This window comes from Falco cherrug, chromosome 4, assembly GCF_023634085.1.
Source record: "Falco cherrug isolate bFalChe1 chromosome 4, bFalChe1.pri, whole genome shotgun sequence".
NCBI classification, from domain to species: domain Eukaryota; kingdom Metazoa; phylum Chordata; class Aves; order Falconiformes; family Falconidae; genus Falco; species Falco cherrug.
Window position 1 is genome coordinate 67,440,924 of NC_073700.1, and position 20,996 is coordinate 67,461,919.

At 46.1% G+C, this 20,996-nt stretch overlaps 1 long non-coding RNA gene across 1 annotated transcript; it reads left to right on the plus strand.

Moving 5' to 3' along the window:
• Positions 1–362: 362 nt before the first annotated feature.
• On the plus strand, positions 363–11,548 carry LOC129736010 (uncharacterized). Its single transcript, XR_008732114.1, has 2 exons — positions 363–974; positions 9,086–11,548. It is a non-coding gene; the product is annotated as an uncharacterized LOC129736010 (long non-coding RNA).
• The last annotated feature ends 9,448 nt before the right edge of the window (positions 11,549–20,996 follow it).

The window sequence follows — 20,996 nt, forward strand, 5'->3', positions numbered from 1 at the left end:
CCTAAATATAGCTCTATCAAAATGGAAAAACAATCCGGATTCAGCTGTGTACAATCAACAAACTTCCTCACACCTCTAACACCCAGCCCTGCTGTACAAAGTGCGAAAGTCAGCCCTTCATGGGGGCAGAGGAGGAAGGAAAGTGCCAGTGGAGCGAGGACAGACCCCGAGCGGGAGCTGGGTGTCCTCCGCAAACACAGCAGCAGTTATACAAGGGGACTTCAGTCTGCAGAGCAAGCTGGCTGCTACCAGAGCAAGAAATAGCAACGACCCAATGGCAAAAAAAAAAAAAAACAAAAAAACAAACAAAAAAAAAAAACAAACCAAGAAAAACCCCAACAGTCTGTAGAGAAAGCAAATGGTAATGACATGTTTCTTGGGCTCTGGTGCTTCAAAACCTTACTCTGAAGCAAGATGTGGAGGAAATCTGGTTTTTACTTGTGCAAGCACTCTTGGCCAAATGTCTTCTCTTCCCTCCCCCTTGACTACTTCGCTAGAAATCCCCTTCATTACTCACACACAAACAAGGCTGTTGCCATAGAAGTTTCTTGACTTAGTTAAAAAGTGATTCAAGAGGATCACCCGGTGGCTGAACTGGCTTATGCTGAGAGTAAGACAGAAGAAACCAGGCCCTCTCTGGTGGATGGGGCTGCAGGGAGAGCCCCAACTCTCCTGCTAGAACTTGCCAATCTTGATCTCTGGTTTTGCTCAGAAAGTGAAGCTGAACAGGAAATTATTGTGCTGCGTGACACAGAGAAGTGTATTATGCAGTATTAGGAAGATCATGTTTATGAAATGTTATTTTTCCACTTTAGCAGTCAAACCTTTGGACTTGTTTTCTTAACATAATTTTCATTTTCCGCAGTTATTTATGTTTTAATGCTCTCCTCCTCCAAAGGATAAGATCCCCTCCGCTTGCACCAATGCACAAACTCTGTGTCTCCATAGCAGCCCCAGGGCCAAGGGAAGGGAAGGTGAGTCCTGACGCACACCAGGTGTGTGGTGGAAATCATTGCCATGTGCCTCTTCACTACTGACTGATGCCAGAATAGCAAGCCAGGCTCCTGGGCACATGTGTGTCTTTGGGGACACTGCACAAGGTGCAGAGGGGGAGGCAAAAGGAAGGGGCTAAGTGGGCTTTTCCTCCAGTGGGTAGAGATGTGGGCTTGGCTCCTTTATCTTTCAGAAATGGTCTGTAGCAAAGTGGTGGCATTGCAAGGAGCCCTGTGACCCAGGAAGTGCAATATAATCCATTTCCAAGAGTAAGACTAAAATAAAATACACACAGCTCAGCTCAGTGTAAACACTAACAACCTTCCTTGGAGCCTTTCTGATGAGCCTCCTCTAGCTACCGCTATGTGCTGGAGCAGGAGTTTGGCACTGCCATTGCAGATATATGCCATCCCAGGAACATTCCCTGAGTTAAGGGTCCCTCTTGCCTCAGAGAACTTGCACCTCTCACATGGTTGTTAGAGACAGAAGCTGCCAGGCTCCAGAGGTGCCACAGCAGTGAGCGTGCCCTGCCGCCCCTTTGCTGCTGCATGGTGCTGGCCCAGACACGTGCCATGCCATGGTCCATGCTGCTGCTGCAGGCACCGAGCAGCTGTGGGCTGCCCCGTGGTCCCTCTGTGCCCAGGCACACTCTCCCCCTGGGCTCCCAAATGTCCCTTTGCCAACAGATTGGCAAGGGGTAGGATGCAGCATCCTGCCTCTAACGGAAGTGAAGGACAGAGAGAAATCCGTGGGGTCTGCCTGCAGGAAGGAGGGAAGGGTGACACAGAGGAAGCAGCCAGATCTTTTGGGGAGGATGGGGATGCCTGGAGGAGGCAGGAGGACAGTCACATCCTCATCAGCTCCCCTAGGTCATGGCAACTGTCTGACCCTGCCCTAGGCTGAGCAGGCTGCTGGGTTATCCTCTGAGGAACAGGATGAAACCAATCTTTTGATTAGCTGTTGGTTAATTAACAGTAGTCTACTGGGTGAGACAGAGGTCCTACAGGAGCTGTAGCATCTGGCGGTGTAACCAGAGGCTCTGCCACTGTGCAGGACGTGACACCAGAAGGTACAGGAGGGTAGCATGGGTGTGGGTACCAGCCTTCCCTAGCCCAGAGGCTTCATTTGGTAGCTTCAATATTTAGGAGACATGGTTTTGTGTTATTTTAAATTACACCCTGAAGTTCAAGATAAACCACTGTCACGGCCCTGAAGTTGCAAAGCAAGACAGGGCTCAGGGTGTATCATGTGTGCATGTGGATCTAATTTTTGGGGGAGCATTAACAAAATAATCTCTCTCTGCTGAAGCTTACTAGGGCTCCCAAGAAATCATCTGAGAGAAGTTTCTGACATCTTTAGAGTGTTAAGGCTAAGGATTTTTATTTTTTTTTAGAGCTAAACATGTGGGACGCAGACAATGTATTTTTCCATTCCAATTAGCATTTTCCTTGGCTACACTGTGACTGGCCCTGATACTTCTAAGAGACCCACGGATTCCACACGATTTGAGGATTGCTGAGGAAAACAGATATGCAAAGGCAGTGTAATTATGCAGGACTTTAAGCAGCTTCCACTTAACCAGTGAATGCTGTAATACCAGTCTAAAAGCTTCAACCAGCCTTTGACATAAAATTTAACTGTTAAAAGAGCAAGACAGAGAGAGGAAGAGGGAGAGAGAAAAGGAAAAAGCCCTCAACAGACTGTGCAGACTGGAGCTGTGTAAAAACCGCTGATCAAATGCTGTTTGATCAGTTGAGTGCCACAATTTGAACAGGAGTGCTGAACCTCTGCTCGAAAGTTCTTTCCTTCCTAGATGTGAACTCAAAAGTTCACCTATCCACTTGGTATTTAATTTGCAATATTGATGTGCTAAGCTGCTCTCACACACAGTAAATCAAGGAGCAAGGAGCAGAAGATAACTGCCAGCCTATACAGACAGTGACTCGCTTCATTTATTACCCAGGGAAGTATGTCAATTTTGCAAACAGAAGTGGCATTTTCCTCGCTCGGCAGCGCTAAGTGTCTTATTACAGTAGGACTGTCAGGGTGAGAGACTTATTGACAACTCGGGTTAAAAGTCCCCAGTGCCCCGTGACTCTAACTCGGTGAAAGCCAGCCTGACGCAGACGTGGCCACTTGTATCTCTTTATAGGACATGAATGCACTGCAGTGATGCCAGAGGTCCTCAGGCATTATTTATCTGGGAAACGATGTGTCTGAAAGGGAAAATAAAAGAATTTTGACAAGCTGCCCATGCCAAATGTGAAGTGCTCTGCTGTCTCCTGGAAGCAAGCAGGGTAATTCTGCAGGGGTACGCCTTCCCGCAGCTGGGCTGTCAACCCCAGCCTTTGCCTCTGTTAAAACAGGCCAGAAGCTCAAGAGGCAAAAAGCAAGAGATACCTGTTTGATCACCCACAACAGCACCTCTGCACTAGCAGCTTTCAAACAGCTAATCAAAAAAGCAAGCACAGACTGGTGTAATGCTTGAAACATGCTGTTGCCTTTGCATGTCACTGTCATCCACCCTCACATGCTCCAAAGCCCACAAACTGTTTTTTTGGTGAGGCACTGGAAAAGCTATTGCCCGTGAAGCTGAGCAGAGCATCGTGCAGTGACGTAACCCTGCGGTACAGCACTGCCTTTCTCAGGACAGAAGCTTTGCACTGAATTTGCAAGGCCTCAGAACTGAGCCTTCTGGGCTTTGCTCTGTCTGAACTCTTCTTGATCTGCTTGCAGTTTTGTTTTACTTTGTCTTGCATCATTTAGCTGCGGCAACAAGTTTCCTAAGTGACTCCATGTGCAAAGCTGATGTTTTTAAATTATTTTTTTATAACTTTGCATCTAAATCCATAGTTTTACGGAGATCACAGTTATTCTATGCAGAATGAGATATTTATGACTAATACAATAATGTAGTGTAGGGGAGGACAGGTCTGCTACAACAGCCGTTGAGAAGTGGAGAGACAGGGTGAGGCACAGAGGAGCACAGGCATGGGATGAGGAGAGATGTGGCACAGGCTGGCACTGGTGATCCCACATCGTCTCTCCCATATTCAATAAAAGTGGAGCTGGAAGACACTGTTTCGGGGTTAAAAAGAGAACAAAGAAATAGTACAGAACACATTGTAAAAGACACCACATAGAGTAAATTCCAATGGAACGAGGAGCTGCAGACCAGTGGAGAAAGAGAAAAGTATAAAAAAAAAAAAATATATTAGCAAGCCTACAGAAATGGCTCCAAGTAGATCCTAGATTGAGGAAGGAGACATCATCAACCTGAACATCATGCCCCCCTCCCCGCAAAGCACTCCAGATGCCCCCAACTCACTGCAACATCCCTAGCCCTACCAGACTGAGACCATCTACCTCAGGGGACAGAGGAACAGCCCAACACCAGGAAAAGGGGTAGAAATTAAGTGTGCATGGAACACTTTTAACTGCACTGTTGTTCTTTCTTTTTCTGTGACAATTAGATCTAGGCTAGCAGTGATTCTGAATTACTGTTAAAGTTTCTATTAGTGTAAGGTGAGCTTCCTTTTCACCTGTAAACAAGATTTTTAACATAAAATTTGCTGCGATTAATGAAATGTGATGGCATTAAAATGATGGAAAAGCCATGGACAGGAAAGAGTCTACTAACCTTCTCCAGGTTTGCTCTGGCTGTCACAGTTCCCATGACTGAGCTGTGGTACGGGGTGACTTCTGGAGGCTGGACAAGGCATGGCTGGGAGCTACACAGCACAGCATGTTCCTGGGCGAGGGTCAGCTATTTTGGCACAGAGCAGCCGCAGTGGCAAGCTTTCACCCACCATGAGGAAACTGCTGCCTTTCCCAGGAAAGGGAACACGAATGAATCCCACCAAGGAAATGAGAAACCTGGGACAGATGGACTGCAACACAAATTGTTTATGTTAAAACAGTAAAGATCAGGCCAGAAAATGCAGAGGACGGCATGTGTATAATTTGTAACTTAACCCAGGCTGCAGTGATATGGAGACACCAGCTGTCATACCCTTCGTGGATGCGTAGAAAACATTTAACATGATTTGAGAGGACTATTTGGATCAAGTGATGTTGAGGTTTGTTTTTCACAAGACCTTTGCTGATAGTGTTTTTTTTATGAACCTTCCCCTGCCAAACTGTTGCCAAAACTCAGCAGGATGCAATTTCTTCTCCATTTTCCCTGGGAAAAGAAAAGCATTGCAGTTCAGTGGAGCTTATCATACTAGCAGGTATCAAGTCTTCAACAGCCTTTAATTAAATCTTTCCCCCACCCCCACCCCCCCACCCACCCCCTCAAATAAGAAAAGGGGTATTTGCAGCTGCTAGGTTAAAGCACCTGGGAAACGCCAACTGCAAAAAAATAGAGGCTTGGAAGGCCTGGGGGGCCAAGTGCCAAATGCATTATCATGCAAACTGTATCAGGTAGAGCACCGACTACCAGATCTGTAATCACAGCTTTTATGAACTCCAGGGGCTGCAGTGTGCTTTGAAAACCTCGTTTTTAGATGGACATACCCAGACGCTGGATCCAAGTCAGCCTAACCAGCTCAGTGGAATGAAACATGGATAGATAGCACCAAGCTTTGGATCAATAGAAGCATAAGACTCTGGCAACTCTTCAGATGAGCCAACATTTTCAAAGGTCACTGCCAGTTTTGCAACACCAGATTTGTAGTCTAATGCTCAGACCTATGCCACCTGCTTTACAGATACACAGAAAAGCTGGTCTTTGCCCCAAACACCTTACTTTCTAAACACATGGACCCCATATAGCCAAGGCTGCTGCTAGAATTAATAGTCTACTAATCATGTTAGCTTTTACTTTTCAGCATATGCTGATGCCATATTTCTGCAGCAAAGTTATCTGTAACATGATGGATAGTTTTGTCTGCTTCTAATTTTCAAGTAATACTGGGAAAATTTTAGATCTGACCAGAAGAACCTGACATTATTCTATGGTTTTGTTCTTGGCATTGCTTTCATGATTCAAAAACATTCCCAGTGCCCTGCTTTCAAACTCTTAATAGAGATGGGGGTGGCTATACCCAAAATTTCCTGTTTCCATCATTATGAGTGGGACTTACTCAAGAGGTGAGCTGGTTTCCTGTTACTTGCTGCAGAGCCCAGACCTCCCGTATCGCCAGCCCAGCACCGGAGCTGCTCTCACACTGTGCAACCCAGCAGCCACCCTATGCCTTGGACTGGGGCCATGGGGCAGAAGAGAGGCTGCTGCTGGGGAATATCACTCCATGAACCTTTCTGGAAAGCAGTCTAACCATAGGACCTGCTGCATTACGATGTTGCCCTTCCAAAGCAGCTGCTGGTGGGTAGGGCAGGCACAGTGGCTCTCCTGTGCTGGCAGATGGAGTCAGGCGGGTGTAGGATCCTGCAGCACTGCCACGGTCCTTGCCTGAGTTGGACTGTGTACTGTCAAAGAAAAGCACTGGCGAATGTTTTGCTGCAGTACGTTCCATTTCCCATCCTGGCAAGATAAGTTATAGAGCAGGGTGAGTTCATTATGTTCCATGTTTGTTGATCTAAGTGAGACAGAATGAGCTAGGACGGACTTTATTTGGCTAGAAAGGGCTGAACAGCAGCTAATATTAAACACCTTTCATATGAAGCAAGGACATTGGTACTGAAAGAATTATATGACTTAATGTGAACATTAATAAAGTGTCCATGAATAATACATTTTAAATTATTACCTAGATATTGGCTGGCTGGAGCTCCACCCTTAGCCCATATTTCTCTGGCACTATTTAACTTGTCACTAATTTAGGGAATTCAAGGCACTAGAAATCCTAGCTGTGGGGGAATATGGATAGAGTTAATAGTATAATCCTTGTCCCATTTATGCACTGTTTCCCTTTTGCTCCTATAAAAGATGGTAACAGTTAAAATGAAGTCTATGAATGAAGTCTATAAAATGATGTCTACACTGGGTCCATGGCCTATCCCCATGAGATGGGGCTTCTGCCAGCCCAGGCCGTTGCAGTGTCCGCAGCAGCTTGTCAGAAGTGCAGGAGCTGTTTACCCATGAGGCTGCAAGTGCCTCCAGCAGGTCCCCGCTAGTTCCACGTGCCATTGACGTGGCCAGTAACTGCATTGTGTCTGACTGAGCAGACATCAAATTCAGCCCATCTTCTTTTGATTGCGAGAGTCAAGATCAGGATTCATCTGGAAGACATCCCATTAGCCAGAATTTTCCCAGCAATGGATGGAGGAGATAGATAACACTGTAATACACAGACTTGTAAAGTGACGCTTACACTGGACTTCTCTCTTCTTTCCCCGTTGGCTGCTCAAGTAGCTGTATCCATTTTCAACACTACATGTGTACCTCATGCACAGTTGCTACTTGCAGCCGTGAAACCGCACCTCTAGCAAGTACATTAGTTACACAGGGTACCGCTACACAAACAGACTACTCTGAATGAAGTGGAAGTGTGGATTTACAGTGTCAGTGTAGCTGCTAGTGGCAACTACTTTGAGGCAGTCTCTTGCCTTGGAGCAAATGTCCCTTTATGGTTAGGCAACTTTCCACTTACCCCAGGCTGCGGATGGGACCTTGCTGTGGAAAACATGATGTGATGTAAAAGCATAACCCCACAGTCACTTGTTTGTATAGCTGTACCTTTAGAAATAAGAGTTGCAACCAGAGCAGAGCTTGAAAAGAGCCCTGCTGCTGGCCAAACAATGCTTTCAAAGGACTTTCAAACACTGCTTCATGTGGGATTTATAAATTGTTTTGCTGCACGAATCGCTGCGACACCCGAGCCCGTTTCAGCCTGGGTCTGAAGCATGGTTTATAGTTAAAAACACCATGCAGCTGTAATACAATAACAAAGCCGTTCCTCTGACTAAAACTGGCTGCAGTCCTAGGGGCTTTTCTCTTGCTTTCTCAGTCACACCCTTCCCTTAAATCTCCTCCTGGGCCATGCAGCTGACCCCAAGTCTGGGGCCTTTAACAGTTAGTCTAAACCAGCAAAGTGATTTTCCAGACCAGAACATTTAGGTTTTGATATATAGATAAAGAGTGAGTTTTAGTACTGTCTCATTTTTGACTCATGAGCAATGCCTGACCTTATTGATGTGCTCCCAGCCAGTTTTCAGAAACTAAGCTATTGGGAAACATTCATCCTCAAATTCCCAAGCACCATAGGTGTCATGTGGATGTCACCAGAAGGCCATGCCAAATGTGCACCCACACATCTTTCCTGTGCCAGACCACAAACTGTAGAGCTTAAATATCTGCAGCCTTTCTACCACTCTTGGGTACATACATAGGTGACAGCTGTTGGCTTTCTTCCAGCAGTGTAAGCACCTGGAGAAGGCAGCCAGCAAGGACCTGCGTGCATGGCCAGGCACAGCCACCCCTCCCCAGCCCAGCAATGCTGTGCAGGACTGCGCTTTAATTTGGGGTTGGGGTAGGGCTAAGCAGAAGGGGCATTTTCTGCAGAATGTACCTGTTTTCATGACAATTTTTGGAAGATTGAATTAAAGTAAGGGAATGCATAGAAATGCATCTTTGCAGCAAGCCAGTTTGAAAATTTGAATTTTTGAATGTGATCCTTAAAAAATAATCTTTTTTTTTAAAAGAAAACTTCAAAATCTGCAGAGAAATATTCCCCAAATTTCTCAAATTTTCCCCAAACTGAAACTCCCACCCAAGCCAGGCACTTTCACCGAAACAAAAGCATTAACAAAGCTGGATCATTAACATTGTATAAAAGCCCAATCTCAGATGATTGTGTTGGAAATGATTATACTTTCAATATCTTTTTCTTCTTTACCAGTTCTATTAAACCACAGGAGATACTATAACACATGAAAACTTTAGTAGTTCTCAGCGCTCAGTGACCTCTCCTTAGCAAGCTAGGAGTCTGGTTTTGTCATCAATCCAGACATCACCCCACCTTGCCGTCCACCTTGCAGTACACAAGAGTGTCTATGTGCTGCACTAGCTCTACTTAAACCAGCATCCTTTAAGTGGTGAAAGTTCACAGGACCAGTTGTCTCTAGGCCAAGCATTCCAGTAAGTGAAATTTATTGTTTTAATATTCCTTTCTCCCATTTCTCCATCAAGGGATCTTCCATCACTAAATCAATATGACTCAGCCTGCTGCAGGAAGACAGAAAACAGGACAAGCACAGGCTGTCTAAAAATAAAACGGAGACAAAGGAGTCCTCTGCAATATTGAGTTTTACTACAGCACCAAGATGACTTGAGAGAGCTACTCCGTGAAGCCAACAGAAGAAGCAGGTAGCAAGAAAAGATTGTAATTGGTGTCAATATGACAAGAATGGGTGAAAGTCGTCCCGGTCTCCAGATTAAAGACAGAAATCTGAGATCCTGCACAGAGCAGGAGCAGACAATTTGGTCCCTCCAGCCCAGTGCCTTTATCATCACACTGGTCACAGAGGAGGGCAGGAAGGTTTAAGGGTGAGCATTTCCTCTGTGCTTTGCCCCTTTCTCTGTGCCCAAGGCCAGAAGGGTAAAAGCAGCTCCTATCTCAGTGTTCACCAGCAAGTTCTCATTGCCAGAGAAGGGAAAATTGGGCTCTACAACACCTTGTCTTATGGATGGCCCAAATGTACTACCCAAGGGAGAGGACAGAAATAACATCAGCATGCCCACATCAGCTGTCCACGTAGGAGCCACTAGACTTCCCCTACCTGTAAGTGGCTCGTCCAGCTTCTGCAGGACACCTGGAAGTTCTCTATTGCTAATAATGCTGAAGGAGAGTATGTAGTGCACAAAAACAGGGTAAAAAAACCAATCCAGAACATTTACAGTCTAATTAAAGAGTTTAATTCTTTATACACACTGTAAAACTGAAAATCCAGAGTAGGCCCATTCAAAAACAAAGCAAACCAGATAAATGTGAGCTGTTTCACACAGGGCTATGGGTGTATTTATGTGGAAGACTGAACAAATAAATTAGTGGTTTCTTCTCTGATAATGTAAATACTCCCAAGAACACTGGAGATCCCAACAAAGTCATCTGGATGGGGATATAATGCAGTGCAGATGTGAAAGAGCTTGAAGGGAAAGAGGGAGCGTCCAAGCATTTCCCGAAGCTCTCCTAACACCCTTATGACAGTGATCTGCCTCAGTGTTGTTGTTGGCATGGCTCACTCGGCAGCCGTCACAGCCCAGCTTCATAATTGAAGCTACAGGCCCAATTCATTAAAAGAAGATTTACTGGTGTTAAGAGGGTTTTGTTATAGATCTTGTTTTCATAAATGGGGCTCTACAGTGCATTATGCATGTGAATTACAGAGGAAATAAAAACCTCTGAATTATGGGGAGAAGTGCATGTGAGCAAGGCTCTTGGAGTGAGAATAGTTTAGTATGGAAATGAGATATGGATCTGGGGGAGAAGAAATTCAATCTCCTCCTATCCGCTGGTGTCCCAGGAGATGTCACAGCAAGATGCAACCACACTGGGGTTGTTGCGGTGCTCTGTACACCGCTCTGCTCCTGCTACTGTCCTGCCTGCTCTGACAGCTCCAGGGGAGGTGGCAGGGAGCAGGGGGGCTCCAGCTCCCACCGCTCACTGCCTCCTAAGTGTAGCCTCTCCTGTCTCAGAGAACTGCTCAGCTAAGTGCTGAGACCATGTAGGTGTCTTCTACACTGGCAGTGACTTTCCAGCCAGGCTTGCAAGTAAAGCCCAGCACGGTTAGCAGCGGGAGCTGCAGCTATAGTGCAAGTGACTATGGGAGCTATAGTGCAAAAGACATGTTAAACATCTGGGTATGGGATAATAAAGAATGTTTAGCAAATAAAGACCTTGTCAATACAAGTAGTGAATTTTTGGACACGTCCTGATTTAAGCCTAATCAAGTCCCGGTTGCCCATGTGGCAGAATACTAACAGCATGGCTATGTACAGCGTTACCTACAAGGCAGGAGCCACGCAGCGGCTGGATCCAGGTGGGCAAATACGGCGGACAGACCAAAACTCTATAAGACTGTTTCTCCCTCCCTTTAAAATAGTTTATGCCTATTGGCCTTTACGTCTAGAGTGCAAAACAGTTGAGCAAAGTATCCTGTGCCTTTATTGAACCCTTCTGTTGTTAAAAGAGCAGTTAGATTATTTTATCAAAAATCTGTGGAAGCTTCTAATTTTGGGGGGGTTTGAATCTCAAAATCCATAGAAGACTATTGTGTAATTAATAAATCTAATGGGTAACGTACAGCTTAATATTACCCCCTTTGGAGCTGCTCAAAATCCATGACAGCCAGCAGTTAACAGATCTATAGTAGCCAACAAGGGAAATTGCTGTATGTTTTGATTTATGATGCTATGTTATAATTATTTTCCTCTTGCAATATCTGATATGCTGTAGTGACCTACAAGTGACACAGCTCTTCCAGAGTGTGTCCTGTACACAACCAAGCAATTTCCCTGGCCAGATCTTGTGCATAGAAACCATTTTCTGGAAACATTCATTCACATCTTTACAAGTGATTCACTTACTACAGGGGTATCATAAAGTCCAAAAAAGTTTGTAGGTATTTTAATAAAAAGTATGTGTGACATGAAGCATTTACTGCCTTTAATTTAAGTTGTTCATGTTTCTCCGGCAATCAGAAGCTTGTTTCCAGAGGCCCTGCAGATGTTCAAGTGCACATTGGATTTGACAAGGTCTATTGTTTATGCCAAGCAGTAGATTTTTATGCAACATTTGGAAATGTTCACAGAAAAGGGCAATTTTGGACTTGTACAATGAGAGTGATTATGCACAAAACCTAAAGTTTCACTTGCCCAATGGGAAAACAAGGAGCAAAACATCCTTGAGTCACGAATTCAGTCAACTCGGTCAGTGTCCAAATACTGCATACTAGATATAGGCTGCTCCCAAATTGCTTTTGACCCTGGAGTTATCCACTGAATAATTTTGATTAAGCAAAAATGTTCTAAATGGTCATAACTTGCTTGTGGCCAATTCACAAAAGTAAAAAAAAAAACCCCCCAAAAAAAAACCAAAAGAGGAATCATCCAAATACAATCTTTATTCCAAGAAATTTATTCTGTTCTAATCACATGGCAACATTCAGCTATATGTATCCAGTCATAGCACACTGGCAAGCCATCCACAACAGGACATCAGGAAAATCAACTTTGATGCTTCAAACCCATGTTTTTCATTTACAAACCCTTCAGGAACCATGTAGTGGAGGGCAAGATCCTGCATTTCAAATGCAAGCTGGCTGACAACAGGCTGTTGACTTGGACAGTCTTCACAGGAGTTGTTTCAGGGATCCACAAATGATGGCTGAAAACCATAGTTTTAGAACAATCATATTTGACAACCCAATTTCAGGGCTGGGATTTTAATGTGTTGGAACAGTAAAGTTAGAAAAAGATCAAGAAGCCTGCCTAATAATTGGCATTCCAGCCTATCAGAGTCATATGATCTCACATAAAGCTTCTATTAGATGAACAACACAAGGGTTGCCAAGATGAGTGTTCAAAACCTGGGCAATAGGTTTTTACGCTCTGTTTTAGCACTTTGAATGACACAGCCATGTTATCCTTCTGTGGCAGTCATCACTGTAGTGGCTGTCCTCCACAGAAAATAATTATTATTTTCAAGACAGTCTGTAAGATTAGCATTTCCATGAGTGAAGATCCCATCTATAGTGACCCATATAAATCATGACAGCCAGAGCCTGTCAGAAAATGGATTGCTCTGTTGGAAGTGTGTCGCGCCTAATTTTTCAGTATTTTTAAGCATGGCACCTCATCTGTGCAAAGCACAACTCCCACAGGCTTTCAGTAGCACTACCTACCTCTTCAAAGGCTATTTGAATGATGTGCCCTGTGTCACTCAGGGACAGGACAGGGACAATTGAGCTTTCTGGGGTGGTACTGTCCTTCCTGTCCCTGTGCTTCCTTGCTGCAGTGTGCGCTCCCTTTCCATTTGTGCTCAGAGAGGAAGGACTGTCAGGTACTAAAATCACAGTCTGTAAATGTACCTTGAAGACTGGTCTTTTGTTTCAAAGGCTGTCCTTTTGCTCCATGCTCTGCAGTATAGCCAGTTCTTTTGCCACACTGTGAACCCTTCCCAGAGACTGAAAGAACTGTCACCCATCCCACCCCTTACCCAAAAAAGGGCACTCAAGAATTTCAGGCCACCAGAAAGAAAAAGCATTTTTCATCCTTAATTCGGATCTTGGAAGTAGCTTAAGCTGGATGTCTAGCATGGAAAATCTCCTACCGAAACATTTTCACAAGTTTGGGGAAATCACAAACAAGGAAGGCTGGTGTCTTATAACAGGGAAAACTGTTCAACCCAAATAATAGCAGAGCTGCTAGATGTCTCCAAAACAACATTTGATATTAAGATCAATTAAGAGTTTCTTCACACAAGGTTCAAAGCTAATAAGCTAAGGACTGGTGTTTTATAAAGACCTAGAAGGACTGCAGAGAATCCTCTACATTTTCCCGTAGACATTTGCTGAGATTAGACTGACACCAAGAGTTGTTCTGAACTAAATCCACAGCCAGAAAGTGATAGTGTCCCTTGGTTAAGGTGAGTAGCCAGTCTCTTCAGATTGAATCACTAGATTTCTTTTCTACACTAACAAGCTAATTCATGGACTACAATTGGTCACTTAACAAATCAAGGTGACAACAACTGTTCATACAAAATGAGCTTGTTTCTTCTTATGGATGGCTTCTTCAAAGATGTCACTGTTCACTTGCAGAAAGCTCTGTTTGGAAGAAAAAGGAAAAGCATGAGCTGGACACTGACGATCTGTTCACACACATTGCCTCTCTGCCTATTTTTCTAAAACAGGGCTAAACTGTGGGAACTAAAACAGTGACTCAAAATAGGTTCTGATTTAGATACCTAATGTTAGGCAGATATGGTTGAATAGTTATTACCCCAAATTCTGTTTCAGGTTCTTTGTTTTATGCTTATATCTATTTTTTCGGATTTAGTTTTCGCTGATACGTGTTTTCCCTAAAGCCTTTTGCACTGCAGGAAAGATCTCCCTGAAGCCAGTTTGTGTAGACCTTTAAAATAATACTGGCTTACACATTAAAAGACAGACACAGCTGCAGTGAAGGGCACTAGGATTTTGATCTTATAAAAAGAAGAACCCGAGTTTAAAGAACATTCATTTTATGTAAATAAATCTGTGCAGGAAAAGAGTGTAAGAGAAATCTGTGCCCTTTAGAGACCGGGGAAAGCAGCTGGCCTGGCTCATGGAGGAAGCAGCCTGCAGGTGCTGGGGATGGGCCAGAGGGCGAGATTCTCAGCTGCCGGACTAAACCCAGCCTTTGCTGCAGCGGGAGCAGGAGGATGTGCTTGAGGAAGTGGGGCTTTTGTGGTAGCTGGCCTTGGAGAGATGTTCACCCCCTCCTGGCTTCAAGTGCTTGAAGGAAGCTGCTTGGCTTTTTGCAGCTATCAAATGCAGGTATCTGTCAGGCTGGATGCTGTGTTTGTCTTTTCTTGTGAAATAAGACTTAGTTTGAGACGTGTTTGTTCAGAGGTGGTGGCTGACAGGCGTTTCCCTTAGGGCAGCCTGTGCTCTGACATTAGATCAGAAACAAGTCAGGTAAGTGCTTCTGGAGAGCTGAAGAGGAGAGGCTGATCTATTACTCATTTGAAACAAGAGGAGTTTCTACTTACAGGACTTGAAATCTTTTCTGTTTATTTCTCTCTTTTTTTTTTTTTTTTGTCCTGCTGTCATGACTGTGGATTTTCTCCCTCTTCACTGTCCTTTATATGAACACCCTGCCTTATTATAAGCAGTATTAGAAGGTGAGGGGAGAAGGGGAGACAAAAGGAGTGCGGTTGCCATGTGTTTCTTTCCACCCAGGCAGATCTGAAGTGCTTGGCCATCATCTCCCTCCTATACTCTGCAACACCAAAGGGATCAGTATAGGTAAAAAATGTTATGCTGTGTTGCATGACTTGCAAAGGGCTGGCAATTCCAAGGACTGTGTAACGAGCTGAGGCTGACACAGCACAGGTAATGTGATGGCACTGCCTGCCTATTGTGTCACCGCAGAGAAGGGGGTGGCCCAAGGCATCTGACCACCTCCCAGCTAAGACAGGAAAGGGATGTGTAGAGAGCTGGGAAAAAAACCAAACCCAAAATATTTTATGAAAAGCAGATGAGAAAGAATGGAAAACCCACTCATAAAGATGCAGTGCTAGTACAACCTTTTCCTACCTTGAGATCTCAAAATGCTTTACCTCTCTATAAGATGGGAAGCACTCAAAGACCATCACCAAGTTCACCAAACCTGTTTACAACAAAATCAAGCGTGAAAAATTGCCTTCATGCTGTGCACTCTGGAAATATTCCTCTTTCTTTCTTCCAGCTCATTTCCTGATCTGTTTAAATATAAATGTCCCCTTGACCACAACAGATGTACACTGAGTTCAAATGTTGGAGGCAATCTAAAGTAAATTTGGGATTGAAATGGATTTCAGGGAAAATGGGGTTAATTTGGCAACATGTCTCTCAAACTTTGAGAAAAATGTGTAAGGGATGGGTGAGGTTACAGAACAGCCAGACAATTAATTGTTCAGTTCTTTGAGTGTTCCCAGTCATCCTGGGTCCCAGCTCCTCATGAAAGAAATGCCAAGACACAGCCTTCCTCCTCCAACATCAAGCTAACATGCCTAATCCCTTCCCAGCTATTCTTTAGCCATCTCAACACAATCTACAATGAAAAATAAAGCCAACCTTCATAGACTTTCATTTTACTCGCTGCCTTCAAGCTGTTTTCCATACAAGTATGAAATGTCAAATTTGCCTGTGCTGGGTCTGAAACCACAGGACTGGGATCAGACAATTCAGTTGTGGTATCAAAGGCAAATGGGATTATGGGTTACATATTTGGGACTGGGGTATAGGATGGCTGGCGTGAAAAGAGGTATGAATCTCTGGCTGCTAGGGTTTGGCAAGTGGGAAGAAACTGTGGTTAATCCAATTTTGAAAACAGCTTCTTACTTCTTTTGACTCCATGAGAACCATCACTGGAATAAACCCCAGGTCTTTTGAAATATTCAATAAAAATAAAAGATTCTCCTTTGCTAGAAGCCTGGAGTATGTAAACCCAACCTTGTAATCTGGACATGTACCAGGCAGAACAGAGAGTCTGGCTGCCATGCATTGGCTTTTATTCTTTTTTTTGAGATTCTGGGTTGCATCTCAATCTCCTTCTAAAATGATCCCATTTTGTATAAAAATTTTGGTATTTGGTAAGAGTAAGTGAAATTGTGTCTATAGACCATTAGTTGGAGTAAACTGCTTACTAGCTAATGGCATCCCCATTTAGAAAGAGGAAGGCATCAAAACCAGAGGGTTTTGGCCAGGGTGTGAGGTGTAAATGAGAACAAACCAGGCATGACACTAAGGGCAGGGAGATAGGATGGCTACAGGAGGAAAGCAGGATGCTCTGAAAGGGTTTACTGAAGAGTCAAATATTGATGATGTTGTTTTAGCCAAAGCGGAACTAGAGGTGTTGTGTTTAGGACCAACAGCAGATGTCGGTGAAGTAGAAACTGATGTTTTAAAAGGTCAGTAGCCAGTGAATGTGGTGACACTGTTGAGTAATTTCATATACGTTTTGTTGATCACTTCCTAGTCCTGGGAAATCCTTTCATAGTCATCCTTCGGGGAAGTTGCTAAAGCAGAACCCATGTGTCTCAGGGATACTAGAAGGGCAAACTGGTGGATCACTGGTGGCCACCTAGAAGAGAACACCGGGCTGGGTGCTGTAATGGGTGCCTCTACAGACCTGAAGGGAGCTGCTGAGGTCAGGTACATGCTCCCAGGTAGGCCTGTCCTAAAGAAAGTCACAGCGAAAGCAATTTGAGGAGAGACATATATTGATACATGCCTCATAGGTAAATCCAATGAAGTGTGAGCTCCTGTGGGAGTTTTTCTGAAATTTTTATGTCTTTCCTGGTCTGCCAAATGATGCTTCTAACGTTGTGTCACAGCACCAGCTAGAGCAGCAAGGCACCACAAGCAACCTGCCTGGCCTCCCCTCCCTCACCTGCCACTGGCTTCTTCCTCCAGTTTAACAGCACTCGGAGCCCACCAGCTCCCACCCATCCTATCCATCTCCAACCCAACGCCAACATATCTCTGAATGCTCCCACTAAGCCCTGTTGCCCTATCACAGCCTGTTTGCATTTCAGCTCTCTCACAAGCTCCTTTAATCTTTGGTAACAGGCGCCCGGCCAGCACACAGCCCCCTCTCCTCTGCACTGCTCCCTGTCCCCCACGCTGCTCAGCACCCCCAAGGCCAGGGCAGCACCAGTGGGTCAGGCTGGGGAATGGCGTCCCTGTCAGCCCGGCCTGTGGGGGATCAGCCGCCTGGCCACGCTGGTCACGACGGGGCTGGCAGCTGCGTTTCAAGGCCCACCCTGCCCTGCCGCAGGGCCTGGGTCTCTCCTCCATCTGGCACCAGGGACGCTCAGGACTACCCGTCTTCCTGCCCCCTCTGCCTCAGCTCGCCGCCGTGCCTAGGGGCGGCTGATCCCCAGCGCCCCGACCACTGCGTCCCTGCGTGCCCCCAGGCCCTCGCTTCGCGCCTACTGGCACCTCGGGGGCCGGGGCCCTCCGCTTGGCGCTGCCCGTGAGCCCCGGCCCGCGGTTCGGCGCCGGCAGCGCGGCCCAGGCCGGCCGCGCCTCAGCTCCCGGCCCGGCGGCGGCGCGCCCCGCAGGTGGCGCTGTTGCAAAAGCTGCCGCCGCCGGCGGGCCCGGGCCCCGCGGGGCGGCCCAGAGCCGGCGGGGGCAGAGCGGCGGGCTCGCCGTGCGCCGCCTGCGTGGGGAGCGCGGCCGGCGGCAGCGGGGACGGGGGGGCAGCGGCGCTGCCCTCTGGGGCTGCAGCGCGGTTTTTTGCAAGGCTGTGGGGAAGGCCTGAATTTCCCCTCATTTCCCCCCCTGACAAAGCCTGGTGATCCTGGGGGATCTGTGGAGGCTGTGTAGGGCGGGGTGCCACAGGTGGCGCAGCAGCTTCAAAGACTTGACAAATCGTGGCCTTTTCTCATCACGTTTCCTCTTAGATTAAGAACACCAATAAAACCAAGTAGTGTTTCACTGGTGGACTTTCTATTGTGGAAAACAACCAACCAAGCGTGGTGGAAAGCCTGAGGGCAGCCTTCCCCCACATGAGAGACCTGCAGACCCCTGGACACAGCGCTGGCACAAAATGGCACCCTCCCCAGCAGCAGCAGCGCTGTGGCTCCGCATGTGGGAAGCCCTGGTGTTTCCTCACAGATCTTGGCTTGGGGTCAGGACATGTCTCAAGAGGGATCAGGGCAGCGGGGCAGCCCTGTGTGGAGCCACGAGGGCTGCCAGCTCTGCAGGGTTGCAGTGGTGCTGGGGCCGTGGCCCAGCAGCTGTGCCTCTGAGGGGATTTGTGAGGAAGGGGCGCATTGCCTCCTCATCTTCGCTCGGCTGCTCTGTGTGAGAGCTGGGCCTGCTGAAGGGCCACTGCAAACTGGCTGAACAGGAGGGTAAAGGGCCGACTCCCTGGCAGGCCGCTGGGGCCCATGAACGGTTGTCATGCCCTGCTGTGCAAAACCAGGGTGGACACCAACATGGGGAACAAGTGCATGACAAAGATGACCCAAAGTGAAGGGAGACGCACTTCACAGCTGTGGTTTTTGTCTCTGCTAACGTCTTCCCCCTCAAGGGTGAAGAGTCCTTGAGGGGGATGTTGGGGAAGGAGGTTCACTGCTGCCTTCCCAGGGGTTTCCATTGAAAAGCACAGTCAAACCCAACCGTCGGAGCAGGAGTAGTGGTTATGAACCATCTGTAAAGGGGGCACGCAAGCCAACAGCCACACTTCAGTAAGGTTTGTGCTCTGACCGGAGATCAGAGGTCAGCTGCAGCCATTTAAAACAAGTGACTCTCCTGAAAGGAGCTTCACTTTTTTACTGCTCTGTCTGCACGTAATTGAGTTTTTTGTTTCCATTCTCAGCTTGATCTCTTTGCTTCACTGCTCCATGGCTACTATGAACTCCTTCAGCTATTTATATGGTTCAAATGTACCGACACTGCCTAAAAAAATCCTTAAGGCAGAGTTTTAGGAAATTGGTCAGAAGCCTTAGAAACTGAGTCATTGGGGATGGGTTGAACTTTGCTTTTTTTTCTTCCAGCTGCCTGCTGTGTGTTTGTCAGATAGGGATTGAACTGAGAAAGGGTCTTGGAGTTCAAACGCCTTCCCTGCCGCAATGAGGTGGAGCATGGCACAGGATGCAGCTTATCACAGATAACAGCTGTGTGTACCAGGGGTCTCCGCTTCCCTCTCCCATGCTGCTTGCTCGGCTCCCTGCCTCTCCCGCGCAGGCTGCATGGAGGGAGGCTGGCGTAGGATATGGTTTTCGGACCCATTAACAGCTCTTCAGCCAGCTAGTCTGTGTCACAGGGCATATCCTGCTGATTCAGCAGTAGAGGGCAGTTCCTATCTCAGGGGGAAGGAGAATAAAAGAGAAATAAATCTCCTTTGCCTTAGGAGGCATGAGTTATACCTCTCAACCCTGTCTGGGTGAAATGTGGACCTATATTACAAAACTCTACTGCTTCGCTCACATAGCTAAAGCAGTATAATTTCTAAGCAGTCAACAAAACTGTACAGATACAAATGCAGTCAGCAACATTTAGCAACCACTGAATTATAACTTCAGGTGGAATAGATGCTCCGTTCTGTAGAACTGTGTGCACACCAAAATTTGGTGGTTGTTGTATGAAAATTGGGCATGAGGGGAATACGGAGGTGATCAGATAGAAAAAAGAAAAATTACATTTTTTTGGGGGAAAGGGGGTTTTAACAAACTATTTCAGAAGGTTTAAAATGTATCCACAATTGTTTCATTTTTCCCACGCCCCTCAAATCCTCTTTCTAAATCTGTTATCAAAATCTTTATCCAGAGGTTATTAAAACACCAGCACCATAGGCAATAATCATTTGATAATAAAAATGCAAAGTACACAGTGATAAAAGGCACAATGTTCTCCATGAACATCCCCTTATTACAAGAGCTGACAACATTAATGAATTTTGGTTTTCACTTCTTCAGGGGAATAAAGGATGAATTTTACATAAGGAATGTTTCTGTTTAAAAACTGGCCCAGGAGCTGCTTGGCCTCTGTTTGACTGTCCTGACTCACCTCCCTGCAGTTGCTGTGATTCTTGGGGACAGGAGAAAGGGCCCTGTATTTTTGTCATGGTGCTGATATCCTTCAGGGGACCTTTGACTGAAGTGACCAAATTGTATGAGAGCTGCTTAGGGTAAGGAGAGTCTTGCAGAAACATGGAGGTGTGTCTGCACTGAGACGGAGTAAGAGCTGAAAAGTCATGCAGAAGGAAAAAAAAGTTTTGTGGATACTCTTCAGCCTCAGGCACTCAAGAGGAGGCTGAGAAGGGAAGGAAATGAGAAAAGCAGCATATCATGAAGTGAAGAGAGCAGTGACATTTTACAACAGCCAGAGATCTCCTCCACGGTGTTTATACTCCTTTCATGTGGCGTTATCAGAGTTCTTTGTGAGAGTTTATTATCGTGTACTCTCAGACAGCAAGCAGACAGCCATCCTGTGACCCACATCCTGAGTTTTACAGCCCTCCTTGTCCTGTGCCATCTGGGGTATTTATAGTGTGACCCACCACTGGGAGAGCAGAGGACTTCCTTTATACTCTAAACATTATGCTACAATAATAATGAGAAACTGGGACAAATGACAAGCCTTCCTGCCCACAAAATGTCATAACCCTGCCACTTCACATGACGCAAGCTGGCTAGGTCACCATGCTGTTTGCTCAGCGGGTTTCAGATTACTGTCTGTTGTTGCTACTACAGTGAAGCCAGGGCCAAAGGCTGTACCTGGGGCAGTAGATGGAAGGAGAGCCTAAATACTCTGCAGGCTAAATGAAGTGGGGAAAGGGCAAGAGGAGAAGCTGAAGCTCCCAGTTAGGACAATATCTGTTCAGCCAGCCCATCCCAAGGCCTGGC